Here is a 15,592-nt window from a genome sequence, read left to right as displayed (position 1 = left end):
TGACATGCATTACATGGTTAAATTAAATGATTATTTATAAATTATTTATGACTTTATCACATCATTAAATTATTCAATTAAATGCACTAGGAAATAGCACAACATCTTTCAAGAAACATCTGCCAAGTTCTCCTTCAGGAGCGGAATTTTTCCCTATAAAAAATAACACTTGACTGCTCTGGCCCATGATCCAGTTATTGTGATTCAAATAAGAGATTGGGATAATTCTTGCGAATCCCATTGGACTTAACCATGCCTTTTAGCAATGTGAACGGACAAGGACAAGCTCAAAGTCTGACAGACTTTACAGAAGATGAAATGTATTTGTTTAATTTGTTGGCATTATTCTATTTTGTTTCTTGTTAGTTGCAATCATTCAAGGCAGGAAACCCTGCAAGCCAAAGCCCTAATGGGTAGGGTGCTCCTAGCTGGCCAAGCAACAGGAAGGCTTGCGAGACAGTGCTACAAACAACAACAACTTGCATTTATATAGTGTCCCACACGCAGGGTTGTGTCCCAGAGTGCTTCAATGGCAAGCTATGATGTTTTAGCTGATTATACTCCACCAATACCCCAATGCAGACACTGGCATCCTCATTGTTCTTTAAGGATGTATGACTACAGCAATGAAATATGCCCATTGCTGCCAGGAAGTTGGGAAACTATGGATCAGACAAATTACTTGATTTCCCCTCCCTCCTCCATCAGTGTTGCTGAAAAGCTACACTTTTTATTGCAGTACGTGGCATGTTGCCCCTTTTGAAAAGTATTGTACGGGTCAAATTTTGGTCACTTTCAGTGAAAAGCATGTTTGGTTCCTGCAGATTTGCTTTGTATGTGAAGGCCCCCTCTGATTCAATTTTATCCTTGATATTGCAGTCCGGGTGAGTTGCTAGACTTTAATTGCATTTGCAAACATGCTGTCAAGTTACGATGTTCATCTGTGGCAGTACTTGAGTGGCCCCCACAAAAATACACCAGTGTTTTATTAAAGATTCAAGGCCCCTAATAAACACAGTGCTTCTAAATAGGAATAAAATGCTTTATTTATGAGGTTTATGTAAAAGTTGCAATATCCTTTGTGCTTGTTTTTCTTTCTAAAACAAAGTGGAATAAAATGACACAGCCTTGTTGGAATGCCTGTATTTATTTTATCCTCATCGTTTTAAATGCTACATTTTATTGCAGTTACAGTATCTGTCTCCCACGGTCTTGCTGACATATTGATGCTTTGATGTCTGAACAGAATGAGTTGACCATGTCTGAAGATCGCTCTGGTGAGGGATGTTTCAGAGTCCTGACACTACAGGACGGACAGGCCAGGCACTCCATCCTGCAAGTAAGTTGAGCGCTTCTCTTGGTATTTTCTATTTTAATAATAATCCGTACGTTTTATATGGAGCCTGAACAGGTCGTTGACGGGAGCTTGGTTTAATATCTCAACCAAAGGATGGCACCTTCGGCACCGCTATGCACAATTGGCTGTTCGCGTTTCGCCCACAATTATTATTTTTAAAAAAGTATTTTATGTTATATTATTATTTTATTTTTAAAAAATTCAAGGGATTATTATCCCTGGAAAAGTGATTTGCCAACCGACTAACAACTGGCTTCCTACTTACTAGGTAAACAGAAGCGTGTAGAGTAAGGAAACTTGCCCAAGGTTTGGCCCCACCCAGGAATCAAACCTGGGTCTACTCGCTTGCAATGCAAGCTTGCTAACCACTATCGTACAGGACTGCACAAATAGTGCTCCACAAACAGGTAGGAGTAAATGTCCAATTGATTTGGAGGATTGGTGACCAGGACACTGGGAAAAAGACCCTTCTCTTTTCAAATTGTACCATGAGATTTTTAGCATCCACTTGAACAGACAGATGGGACCTTGGTTTAGCCTATCCAAATAAGCTTCCCCAGCACTTTATTGGAGTGTAAATTTAAATCCCTAATATGGGGCTTGAAACCACAATGTTCTGACCCAGAGGAGAGAGTTCTACTGACTGAGCCAGGATAACCCCAATGTTTTGCAATTGAGAAGAACTAAAGAGAGAAAATGTGGTTACCAGAATGATCTGAATAAATCTTTGTAAACTAAAATTGTTTGCACTGGTAAAGTTCAAATTCCACTTTGTGTCAACAGATTATAGATGAATCTGTTCCCATGTTAAAAGGATTCAGTTCCTGACCCACAAGAGGGCAGCAAAGTAACTGCAAAGCACTGAAGCTCAGAGCTGTGAGTGGGAACTTTCTCTGGTTCACTTGGATTCAGAATCACAATGATTCTACTGTAGATGTGGTAAGAGTTTGATACCATCTTATCTTGCAAAAATGTCTTAAAGTATTTCACTGAGATAGTGACAATTTTGTAGGCAAATTCGGCAGGTGATTAAAAGCCAGCAAATTTCCACAAATTATTGTGCAGGATTGTTGACCAGGATACTAGGAGAAACTTTCCCTTTTCTTTTCAAATACTGTCATGGGTTCTTTAACATCCACTTAGCAAAAGGATCTTGGTTTAACATCTCATCTGAAGGATGGCATGTCCAAAAACCCAATGTCGCCAAACAGTGTACTGAAACGCCCGCCAAGATGGTAAACTCACAGTCCCAAAGTTTTATCTGCAACATAAGAATCCGTCATCCAGCTGTGAGAAGATTCGCCCACTCCAATAAAAAAAATCTAATTTAAAAATGTTTTTTCCCCAGTAAATCAGATGATTTCTGAGGGGGAGGGAAAAAGACTTTAAACAGGCAATTTTAAAATGTTTCCTCTGGAGACAGACAGGACTCGGAGTATTATACAGTACTTGGATGTTGGGAGGAGTGAGTGAAATCCTGGCACCTGCAGAGAGCATCTGGGGGATTGTTTAAGAGACACTTAGACTGGTTCCACCTTTCATTAGAGAAAATGCTGAGATGTCATGTCTCCCCATAAGAAGGGAGGATTTTGATCAGCAAATCTCTCAGGCAGGTTCACTGGTGCCTGATGCATATCCCCATCAGTAGCAACAGAGCTTAATGGGGAAGCCACGAGAAAGTAACTTTCCTGCTGTCTCTCCTGAGGGAATGATGTATTGTAAACCAGGTCTGGAAAAGATGGCCAGAATTTCCTTTTTAAATTTTTTTGTCTTTGACATTATTCTAATGCCGTTCTTTGAACTTTACAATCCTCTCGCAGTCAACAGCTTGATCGTTGAATAGTAATGAGGCTCTTAGAAATACCCTTAGTAATTTGAATGAAATGACTTTGGATTCAGGTAGTTAAAGCATAATATAATTCAGTCTCAAATTATTGCTGAACATCAATAGTAATGCTTTCTGCGAGACTGCACCCAAGCTCTTTCCAGAAGGCAGTTGACTGGATCAGAAAGGTTGAAAATTCTTCATACCTTTCAGCTGCTATAAAAATGCATGAACCAGCAGGAACCACTTCACATCCCACCTATAATTTCACACAACATTATTCACATCATCAAGAATCGTTCACAAATCACCAAGTACTTCACAGTGACTGTGAGGAATGGGAACTGTCAGAAACTAAGAGGATATCCATAATTGTCATCATTTTCACAAAGATCCAATGAGAACTCTTTGACTTCCTATCTCCCTTCAGTGATGCTGTAAAATTGATGATTATTTTTGTATAAATAGAGGCGTCTGTGAAGCATTAACCCGGCTTCTCCTCCAGAGCTTTGCCTGTTACTGCTGTGAAACTATCGACATTTATGAACTAGTTCCAACTCTCTTTGTCATGTAACAAGTTCCAATACAGCACCTGCAGTTAGACAACAATAATAATAATAATAATCATTGCTTGTGATATAGTGCCTATCACGCCATTGAGAGACGTCTCAAAGCACTTCACAGAATATACTGTATAATTTTGGCAGCCAATTGTGCACAGTAGTGTCTCACAAACAGTTGTGACCCAATTTTTTTTTGAGGGATTGTTAACCCCGGAGAGTGATCCGCCAATTGACCAGCAACCAAGTTCCTGCTTTCCTACTTACTGCTGGGTAATCAGAGGAGTGTAGAGTAAAGAAATTTGCCTAAGGTTTCGCCCTGACCGAGAATCGAACTTGGATCCTTTTGCTTGTGAGACGAGCGCTCTAACCAACACGTTGCAGGACTCCATGTGACTGCCAAGTCTGCTGTGTCATTAACAAGTAAAAGTTCTAATATGTTATGAGGATACAAATAGGTACTGAATGAAAGTTATCCGAGTGACTTATTTTGATATGTCCTGACCAGCGCCAAACTTCTTTCGGTTGGGAGATAAATTGCTGGGCTTGATACCATAACCATAGCAATAGGGAGTCATTGAGCATGAAAATAACTGATTGCAATGGAATGATGCATATGGGTTAGTTGTGTTAGTTTTAGCGGTGGTGAACTTGAGGCAAAACATTTGTAGGAAGGATAGACTTGCCAGTATGGTAGGATGATGGACAATGGTGAAATACACACAGGTATTGGTTTGGGGCCAGTCTGCGTACAATGGCAATTATGGATATAATGTCTGAGCCCTGAAACATCGCAGAACTCCTTTTGGGCAATTCATCCGTGACTGGCATTGTTTACTATAATGTTTGTAAGTTCCTTTGTTCGCCTTGTTTCACACTTGAGAAATAACTGGACTTGTGTTAAAAAGAGCTGACTAAACAAATAAGGAACCTTTTGTCAATGAAGAACAATAGCTGTAGAATGTCCTTTGTTCTGTTATCCATAATATACCTATTGTAAAACATGGCAGAGTAACATAGCAATTACAATTTCCTGCTGCACACCTGGGCGAGTGATGAGGAAAACAAATGGTTCCCATTTCTGTTTGTTAACTGCTGAAAAGTGCAGTTTAGTGAACGTTTATTGAGGACAAGCTCCCCATTATTGCTGAAAATCTGTGTTGAGACTCACACCTGAACACTGATTTCTGTTGTTAATGACGCAATTCCTTGGCAGTCACTATCTAACTGATGGTGCTGTATTGGAATTTGCTGGATGACGAACTTTGGAACCTCAGTTTTTCATAAATGTCGATAGTTTCACGGGAGTTATAGACTGTTTTTTGTGGAATTCTTGGACTTGGTTGAATTATTTTGGAGGATTTCTGTTTGTTACAGGGGGAAATGGTGCAAAAACTGCTAAAGCTTTCCAGAGAAGTTCAGAAGAATCCATAGGTTAAAAATTCCACCTTGTCTCTAAAATTCTTGCCTTAAAATTTAAGACTGAAGAGGACGGTGGAAAACTTAGATTTAGTCATAATTCAGTTTCCTCAGTTATTAAAAAGAAGCAGCTTTCAATTGAAACATTGTCCAGAGTTCTGCATTATCTCAAAACTTAAGACAGAGGTAAACTTACAGGCTAAGGTGTGGTAAAATTCCATACACCACGTCAGAAAATATCATGAGTGTGATGTTCATATTATAAACATACCTTAAAGCTTGCAAATGAGAACTTCAGTAGACTAAATATAGTTCTCTCAATTTTAATTGTTAACACTGTGAATATGAGGAACATGTTCAAGTGTTTAAATATTTCACGTTCCGCACTTTACCATTTGTTTGAGAAAATCTGGGCACTAAAAGCCACAGCCTTGATTCAAGTCACAAATCCTGGGAAGGTTTTAAGAAACTCGAGTAGTAAATAGGAACCCAATTATTAGTCGATGGACGGATCGCTTTCCGGGGGTAATAATACCCCCGCCCCGCAAACAATGTGCACCCTCAATCCATTACTGTTTGTGGAACACTGCTGTGTGCAATTAGCTGCTGTGGTTTGCCCACAAAATATACAGTCAATCCACTTTACAGTATATTCTGTGAAGCGCTTTGAGACGTGATATCAAATGCAAGGATTATTATTATTATAGGCAGTCTTGGTGCAGTGAGCTCTGAAGGCCAGTCTGACCCTAATGGTCCACTCTGAGTCAGGCTGCCCTGTTTGTTCTGTTTTTCTTTCTGTGGGAGTGTGCTAGGAGAGGCAAAGGAGGCAAACAGCCACCATTCTGTTTGTCCTGAATTAGTAACTGATAAATAACTTAAGGAAGGTTTTCAAATGTCAGGCTGATCCTGTGCCAAGAAAAAAAATATCCCCTGGTAACCTCCTTAATAAACAAATTATAATGGTAACAGTGTGGCACATTACTGGCCCAACTAGGATTGCCCTACAAGTTGACTTGCATGGTTGAGGACCTAAACAACTCTACATTTGCCTTGGGGTACTGAAGACCAGTAATTCAACTTCAGCAAGACCCCACTTGCGTATGTTATTTTAGTTTCTGACCAGGGGGGAAACACAGGTTGATCTGGAACACTGTACATCCTTAGCCAAGAGCCTCTCTGAGCTCAGTGAAGGAGATCTGCCAAAGACAACATGGTTATACGAGCCAGGAAGTTTTATTAGTGTAGTACTTAGCATAGATGTTCCAGAAACGTTGATTGCAAACAGGGTTTAGGTCATGCCATTGAAATTCACCTGAATTTTCACTTCATGCTTTCGGTCCATCAGGCCACGTTCAACATTTAACCCATCTCTGTCCAATTACTCTGATAGGTATTCAACAAAGGGGAAAAAAAGGAAAGAAAAAGAGCATTCACATTATTGTGTAGGTACCACAAAAACAATTTTCACATCAATTTCAACTCATGTTGCAAAATGCTAATCGAAGACCAGGATGCATATCAAAGCCATTTAGTCATAAGTTGAAATAAGTTATTTATTTAACTTGGAACTCATTTGTAAAGCAAGTTTGGACACTTAAATGTCTACTCAGAGACATTTGTGCATTGGAGGAGATTCAAGCATGTATGACGTGGATGGCACAAAGCTCTGTGATGAAACTGGGCTGACAGAATTAAACATGTTCTCATGGGAGAAAAGACATTGAAATGGGATATGATCCAGGCATTTGATATTCTGAGAGACATGGATATGTAGATGTATCCAGATTATTTAACTTGTACTGTGATCACAGTACAAGAGGATTTGATTGGAAAGCCTCAAGTGAAACTAGATGTTAGGATTGCTTTCCTACAGAGAAGTAGATTTGTGGAATTGATTTGAAACTAGTCATTGCTATATTTATAACCTTTTTTTTCACATGAAAAAAATGGATGGATATGGAATTAAAAACCTGGTAGACAGTTACAGTAAAGTGCTCAAGTTGAATGCCAAATATACTTCAAATTGCTACGGTGCCGGAATGATCACAATCCTGTTTGTGTTCTTGTTTTAGATTCAATAAAACACGTGTAATATATCATTACAATAAAGCTCTGAGAGTGTGTAGCCTATGGATTTCCATGTTTGAAGTTATTGGGTGTTTTTGGCTAATAGTTTCAAAGGATCTGCAACTTAGGCAACAGCCTGGCTCAGTTGATAGCACTCTCGCTTCTGAGTCAGAAGATTGTGGGTTTATAGTCCTATTTCGGGACTTTAAACTCATAGTCAAGACTGACACTCCAGCGCAATGCTGGGGGAGCTCCTCATCATCATGGGTGTTGTCCGTTGGATGACCTGTTAACCTGTGTTCCTGTCTGCCGGCTTGGGTGGACACTAAAGATCCCACAGATCTTTAACGTCTTGAAAAGAGAAGGAATTTTCTCCTTGGGTACTGGCTAACAATCCCCCAGATAAAATTGGTCACTCACTTCACAGTTGTTTGTGGAACATTGTGTGCAAATTGGCAGCTGCATTTGCCTACTAATGAACAACAACAAATATATGTAGCACTGAAACAGTTACTATACAGTAAATCATGTGAAGTGTTTTGCGATTGATGACATGATATCAAATGCGAGGATTATTATTATAGCAAAACTCATTAATCTAAAAATATACCATTGTAATAAATACAACTTCATATATATCTCAGTGTAAAAATTAGAGAGATTTATAGATGGAGAAAAACACTCAACACTTACAAGGGCTGAAACATCTCAAGTTATTTTTTAAAGCAAATTGTTCACTGGTTAATATTAAACCCACCTTGAAGTAGTTGAGTACATAATTTCAACTAAATAATGATAGATGTAAGAAGGAAAAGGCAACACATGTATTCAATTACCTAAAGTCTATGTAATGAGCACCAATCCTTAATACATTATGATGGTCCAAAACTGTGCAATACAGTGTGTTGCTTATCCACTTGGAGGAGCTCTTCACATACTGTTGGGAACAGGGTTTGAGAACTCTGAATAGAGTTAATTCCTGTCATGGGCAAATTCAATATCCCAGAAAAAGAAATACTCATATAATTGTTCTGAGACTTTAGGTTGAGCCACTTTTTGACCATGCAATCATCAATGACGAAAGCTATCTGTACACACGTATTGTGTCTGATAGGAATAATAATAATAATAATCCTTGCATTTGATATAGCACTTTTCACGTCGGGAGGACGTCCCAAAACGCTTCACAGAACACACTGTAAAGTGAATTGACTGTATATTTGTGGGCGAACACGGCAGCCAATTGCGCACAGCAATGTCCCACAAACAGTTGTAGATTGAAAATGACCAATTTATTATTGTTTTTGGTTTTAGAGGGATTGTTATTAGGCTCTGTGTGGAGTAAGGAAACTTGCCCAAGGTTTCGCCCTCTGCCTGGAATTGAACTCAGGTCTCTCGCTTGCAAAGCGAGTGCTCTAACCACTGAGCTACAGGACTCCACGGAATGGTTGTGCAGTAAAAGGATTTCACTGTTTTGCTGATGATTCACTGAGTTTCCAGTCAATATGAAGATGTTATCTACAAAGCTAATCAAATACTATACTGAGATATATTATAACTTTTGATCATAAGTCAAAGGATGTTATTCTAACCTTGTGTGTATGACTGGTAAGAGGGAAGAGAGCGCACTGGGAATATTGTGTCCAATTCTGGGCACCCTTTCTCCATTTGGACACTGGTGTGTTAGAGAGGGTCCAGAAAAGATCCTTGCATTTCACATAGTGCTTTATCGTGACATTGACACATCTCAAAGTGCTTCACAAGATTTACTGTAAAGTGTAGTAACCATGTATTTTGTATGTGAATTCAGCAGCCAATTTGCACGCAGCAATATCCCACAAACAGCCATGTAATGAAAAATCAATTTTATCTGGTGGAATTGTTGGCCAAAAAAGGCAAATTTGGAAGAACAATGTTGATAGTAATATGAAAAACAATGGGAACATTTTTTAAAGAAAAAAAAGTTGGAGGCTAGAGTTGAGGGAAGGATTAATCAGCAGAGGAACAGGATTTCTTGGATCTTTCCAGGAGACCAACAGGCATTGACTGAGCTTCCCACTTACAGAAGGAATATTCCAATCTTGGATGGACTAGACTTTATGGAGACTTACAACGTGTTGAGGTTAAAATAAGTGCTTGGCATGAAAGAAAGAGGAAATCAATTATCTTGAGACAACTTTGGTAATGGAGAGGGCAAAAATAAATCAGTTGGAGATAACTCTTTCTTTATCAGGTTTGCTCGATTCAAGTAACCTATACAAGAAGCAGTTATTTGTTTGCTGCTGACATAATGGAAATTGCTCTTGAGAGCACATATCTCAACAGAACAATGTCCGTATCAAACATGGAGTATTGTCCAGTGTTGGAATATGTTACAAGATTGTAGACCAAGGCATTTAAGTGATGTCATGCTGAATGAGTGTCACCTGAACTCTAGGATTATATTTCTCTTTAGTAATAGGTCATCTAAAGGTAGCTATTAATATTTATGATATTTTCAATCCTCTACTTTGCCATTCAGGGTTTGGATCTTCCTTTATCCTCATATCAAATTGAGGTCTAATTACACAATGGAATAGCATTGCCTGACAGACAGAGTAAAAGACATGTGGTGTGGATTTGTTTCCATCGCCACTTTCTTTTTCTTAGAAGTTATACTGAACTGTACTCTTGGAATGGGGAAGGGGTGGGGGGTTCCCTTAACTTGTACCTGAACCATCATGATCCGGAAATAAATAATAAACATGCATTTTAAACAGAATGTTTTTAAACAGGGAAGCACAGTCCTTTTTAATAGGAAACTAATGCTGTAAAAAAGCAATCAGGAAATTGGGCATAATGCACCAGTTTCCATTAACGTCACTGGTACATGAGGTTACTGCACAAAGGACTTGATTGACATTTGAGTTACTCACATTAATCAATCCCATTTATTTAGATTACAACTAATAATAATGATCCTTGCATTTGATATACAGATCTCAAAGCACTTCACAGGATTTACTGTACTGCAGTGACTGTATATTTTGGGGCAGACAATTTGCACACAGCAAAAGCTCACAAACAGCCATGAAGTGAGTAACCAATTTTATCTGAGGGATTGTTGGCCATGACGCTGGGAGAAACTTCCTTCTCTTCTTGAATAGTGCCTTGGGATGTTTAACATCCACTTGAACAGGCAGGCGGGAACTCAGTTTCACATCTTATCCTGAGGATGTCACCTCCATCAAACTAAAATTTTGTTTTTGTCATGAGAAAATAATGTAAAAAATTCTAAACACTGAACATAATCATCAAAAACTACAAAGCACCAACCGCCTATACTCTAAAGTAGGTGAAAATCAAAAATCTGAGTGAATACAAGCAAGATGATCAAAGAGGAAAACAAATGTTACAAAGTTAAGACAAGCTGGATATAGTTCCCAAATTATTTATGTTTATTCCTAAAACAAAATGTACTGAAGAGATCTGTCAAGTACGGCTCATTAAGAGTATCACTCAATTATTTTGGTTTGAAGTTGCAAGAAATGTTGATGTATGAGACTATAATAAACACATAAAACTATTCCTTAATGTTTAAATCAATGGGGCATGGGGTAGGGGAATAATACGGTATTTTTTTATTCCCCTGACTGAATGGTGGGCTGCAACATCAGGACTGGAGATTGGGAGACATTCCTCATGGGTCGAGATAGATTTTATTGTCTTAACATTTAATTTCAGAGCATCAAGAATTTGGCCAATTTGGCCAATTGGTCAACTTTGAAGTTCCATTTTATCTTGACTTCACAGGATTCACTGTACTGTAGTGACTGTATATTTTGACAGCAGACAAGTTGCACACAGCAATGTCCCACAGACAGCCGTGAAGTGAGTGGTTAATTATATCTGGGGGATTGTTGGCCAAGACATTGGGAGAAACTCCCTTCTCTTTCTGAATAGGGCCGTGGGATCTTTAACATCCACTTGAACAGGCAGTTGGGACCTCTGTCACCTTTGCAGTCGATAATACTAATAACTTGGCACACAACTTTCCAGCTGGGAGGACTTCTCAAAGCGCTTCATAGAAGTGGACAGTAAATTGGAGTGACTGCGGGTTTTGCGGGCAGACGTGGGCAGCCGATCCGCACACGGTTAGCATCATCGAAAAATAACTCGCAGAAGAAGAAGCTGCTTCGGATTCGGAATTGAGGCTGGATTTTTAGAATCCGTCCGTCCCCCCCCCCAAAAAAAAACTCTGAAAACAGAGCCAGATGGAAAATTCTGCCTCTAAGTGGGTTGGCTAGGGGTGTGTTTGTGTGTGTGTGGGGGGGGGGGTAGGTGAGTGTGTGTGGGTGGTGGGGTGTGTTGTGTGTGTGGGGGGGGGGGGTGGGATGAGTGTATGGAGTGTGGGGGTGAGTGTGTGGGTGTGGGTGAGTGTGTGTGGGATGGGGTGAGTGTGTGGGTGTGTGAATGTGTGTGTGTGGGGGGGTGTGGTGTGGGGGTTGGTGTGTGTGGGTGGTGTGGGGGGGTGGTGGTGTATGTGTGTGTGTGTGTGTGTGTGGGGGGTGGTGGTGTGTGTGTGTGTGTGGGGGGGGGGTGTGTGTGTGGGGTGTGTGTGTGGGGTGTGTGTGTGTGTGGTGTGTGTGTGTGTGTGGGGGGGGGGGGGGGTGGGGTGTGTGTGTGGGTGTGTGTGTGTGTGTGTGGGGGTGTGTGTGTGTGTGGGGGTGTGTGGGGGGTGTGTGTGTGGGGTGGTGTGTGGGTGTGTGTGTGTGGGTGGTGTGTGTGTGTGGTGTGTGTGTGGGGGGTGTGTGTGTGTGTGTGTGTGGTTGTGTGTGGGGGTGTGTGTGTGTGTGGGTGTGTGTGGGGGTGTGGGTGTGTGTGGGTGTGTGTGGGGTGGTGTGTGTGTGGGGTGTGTGTGTGTGGGGTGTGTGGTGGGTGTGTGTGTGGGGGTGGTGTGTGGGGGGTGTGTGGGTGTGTGTGTGGGTGTGTGTGTGTGTGTGGGGTGGTGTGTGTGGGGTGGTGTGTGGGTGTGTGTGGGGGGGTGGGGGTGGTGTGTGTGTGGGGGTGTGTGTGGGGTGTGTGTGGGGGGGGGGGGGGGTGGTGTGGGGGTGTGTGTGGGTGTGTGGGGGTGTGTGTGTGTGTGTGGGGTGGTGTGTGTGTGTGTGTGTGTGGGGGGTGGTGTGTGGTGGTGTGTGGTGTGGTGTGTGTGTGTGGTGTGTGTGGGTGGTGTGGGTGTGTGTGTGTGTGTGTGTGTGGGGTGTTGTGTGTGTGTGTGTGTGTGTGGGTGTGTGTGTGTGTGGGGTGGTGTGTGTGTGGGTGTGTGTGTGGGTGTGTGTGTGGGTGGTGTGTGTGTGGGTGTGTGTGTGTGTGTGTGGGTGTGTGTGTGGGTGTGTGTGTGTGGGGGTGTGTGTGTGTGTGTGTGGGTGTGTGTGTGTGTGTGGGGGTGGTGTGTGTGTGTGGGTGTGTGTGTGGGTGTGTGTGTGGGGGTGTGTGTGTGTGTGTGGGGTGTGTGTGTGGGGTGGGGTGTGTGTGTGGGTGTGTGTGTGGGGTGGTGTGTGTGTGTGTGGGGTGTGAGTGTGTGTGGTGTGTGTGGGTGGGGGTGGGGTGGGTGTGTGTTGGGGGTGTGTGGGGTGTGTGGGGTGTGGGGTGTGTGTGTAGGGGTGTGTGGGGGTGTGTGTGTGGGTGTGTGGGGGTGTGTGTGGGTGTGTGTGGGCGTGTGTGGTGTGTGTGTGGGGTGGTGTGTGGGGAGGGGGGGGGGGATGCCCAGCCTCTGCTCTTTGGCTGGAGGGAGGTTTCGAGTTGGGGACCGGGGCCGCCGTCCCGCGGTTTGAGCCTCGGGCCGCCCCGTCCAGCGAGCGGCTGCTCACGGTTTGGTCCCAGTGTCCCGGAGCCGAGCGAGAGAGAGAGAGAGAGAGGGGGTGACACACAGCGTGACACACAGGGTCACAGACCGGACCCCCACCCCCACACCCACACACACAGAGTCCCGCACCGGGTGGGTGAGTAACCGCCCCCTCCCCCCCCCTCCCCCTCTCCCGAGAGCCGCCGCCGGTTACCAGAGCCTCAGCCGAGACCGTGAGACGGGCTGAGCGCCGTCACCATGACAACGGGGACGCGGGGATGGGGAGAGAGGAGGAGAGGGGCAGGAGGGGGGGGGTGAGGGGGGTGTGTGGGGGAGAGGGGTCATGGGGAAGAAGAGGAGGAGAATGAGTGGAGGGGGGGAAGGATTGGGAGGAGAGAGGATATAAGGGGAGAGGGAGGGAGGGGAATGAGTGGGGGGGGGGCTGTGGGGGGGAGGGGGAGGTGGGGGATTGGGAGGAGAGAGGATATAAGGGAGAGGGGAGGGAGGGGAATGAGTGGGGTGGGGGCTGGGGGTGGGGGGGGGGGAGGCAGGAGTGGGGGGATTGGGAGGAGAGAGGAAATAAGGGGAGAGGGGAGGGAGGGGAATGAGTGGGGGGGGGCTGGGGGGGGAGGGGGGAGGTGGGGATTGGGAGGAGAGAGGATATAAGGGGAGAGGGGAGGGAGGGGAATGAGTGGGGTGGGGGGGGAGGGGGGGGAAGGCAGGAGTGGGGGAATTGGGAGGAGAGAGGAAATAAGGGGAGAGGGGAGGGAGGGGAATGAGTGGGGTGGGGGGGGAGGGGGGGGGAGGCAGGAGTGGGGGAATTGGGAGGAGAGAGGAAATAAGGGGAGAGGGGAATGAATGGAAGAAGCAGCCAGGAGGGGAAGGAGGGTTGGGAGGGGGGGGTGGGGGGGGGGCGAGAGGGGAAGTGGGAGAAAGGGATTGGTTAGAGTGGGGAGGGGATAAGAGGAGGAATGGGAAAGAGGAGGGGGGGGGGGAATGGCAGAGGAGAGGGGGGAAGGGGGGGGAGGAGGCGGCGGCGAAGAAGAAGAAGATGATGATGGGGAACGGGAGAGCGGGAGGAGCAGTGGGAAAAGGAGGCAGAGAGGGAATGGGATAAGATGGTAACGTTTTTCAACCCCTCAGGTGCCGCCTCCTTTGCCGAATCGCCGCAAATCCCCATCTCTTTAATTCCTTGGAAGAAAACTGTGGGCTGAACCGGGCGTCACGGGTGGGCTGCCACCAAACTGCTGTCCCCGTACAGGAACTTATTGTCGACGGAGCTCATTCACTTTACGTATTCAATCAGTAGCACTTTGTGGTTCAGACAACAGAGCGTCTTTGTTCTATTTCCTGAGTAATCGGTCTGTTATTCACAGGTGTTACAGGATTCAATGAAGAATAAAAGTTGGTACAACAGTTGTATACAAAATCCAGGCATGCATGGAGTTCTCAGGCAGAGTCCTTTTATGGTCTGTTGTGGTGGGGGGGGGGGGGGTTTGCTTAAAGAAAGAGATCCGATTTCGACTTCATGCTTGTTCTGATGACATGTCAAGTGGAGAATAGGGAGACCTTTTTAAGATTAATTAACTGTTAACTGTTAAAAAAAAATCATCTTAAGTGACCGTCTAGCTTACATGTAAATAGGATTATAATAATCCTCGCATTTGATGTAGTGCCTTAAAGCATCAACAAGACGTCTCAAAGCACTTCACGGGATACACTGTAAAATGGTTTTGACTGTGTATGTTGTGGGCGAAATGCGGAAGACAGTTTGCACACAGCAATATCCTGCAAACAGCCATGAAGTGAATGACCAATTTTATTTGGGAGATTTGTTGGCCAGGACACCGGCAGAATCTCCCTTCTCTTTTCGAATAAAGCCATGGGATCTTTAATGTCCGCCTGAACAGTCAGATGAGACTTTGATTTAACTCTTGTGTAAAAAAAAAGCTATTTATTTTTCTAGCCAATACACATTTGCTAAAAGCTATCAATATTGAAGTTAAGTGACAGCGGAAATCAGAATTAAAGAAGCCATTTTCTTATTAGTGAAATTCAAAGTGTGGTAACCAAATCTGGAAGTTTATGTGCTGAATAATATAGTACTTTTTTTAAACAAAGACCAGACTACCAGTTTCACTGATGATTGAAGCTAGTGTGCCGAGTGTAGCAGAGTGCAAGACTGACAGGCTGCGCTCTTGGGAAAAGGTGACCAACCACATGTGAGTGAGGATTCAACTTCACTATCAAGCTTGCACAATTCGCAACCTTCACCTTTATACAAAGTACTTGGATAATTTGCCATGCCAACCGCATGGGCCTGCGTAGCTGTTTATTTGCAGGATAGAAGTTCAGTTTTGCTCATCACAACAGTGTTTAAATGGCAAGTTAAACATTTGATGTCACGTACCTATAGTTTCTTGATTAGATAACTTCACACACTATTGGTAACTGTTGCTGATTGCTGTTGCTAAACAAATAGAAGTTATGACCATTAACTGTAAACATTGAAACAATAAATACCACTGAGTCCTGTGAGG

This window comes from Callorhinchus milii, unplaced genomic scaffold (genome assembly GCF_018977255.1).
Source record: "Callorhinchus milii isolate IMCB2004 unplaced genomic scaffold, IMCB_Cmil_1.0 Scaffold17, whole genome shotgun sequence".
In the NCBI taxonomy this organism is placed as follows: domain Eukaryota; kingdom Metazoa; phylum Chordata; class Chondrichthyes; order Chimaeriformes; family Callorhinchidae; genus Callorhinchus; species Callorhinchus milii.
Note: the sequence above shows the minus strand (reverse complement) of the source record.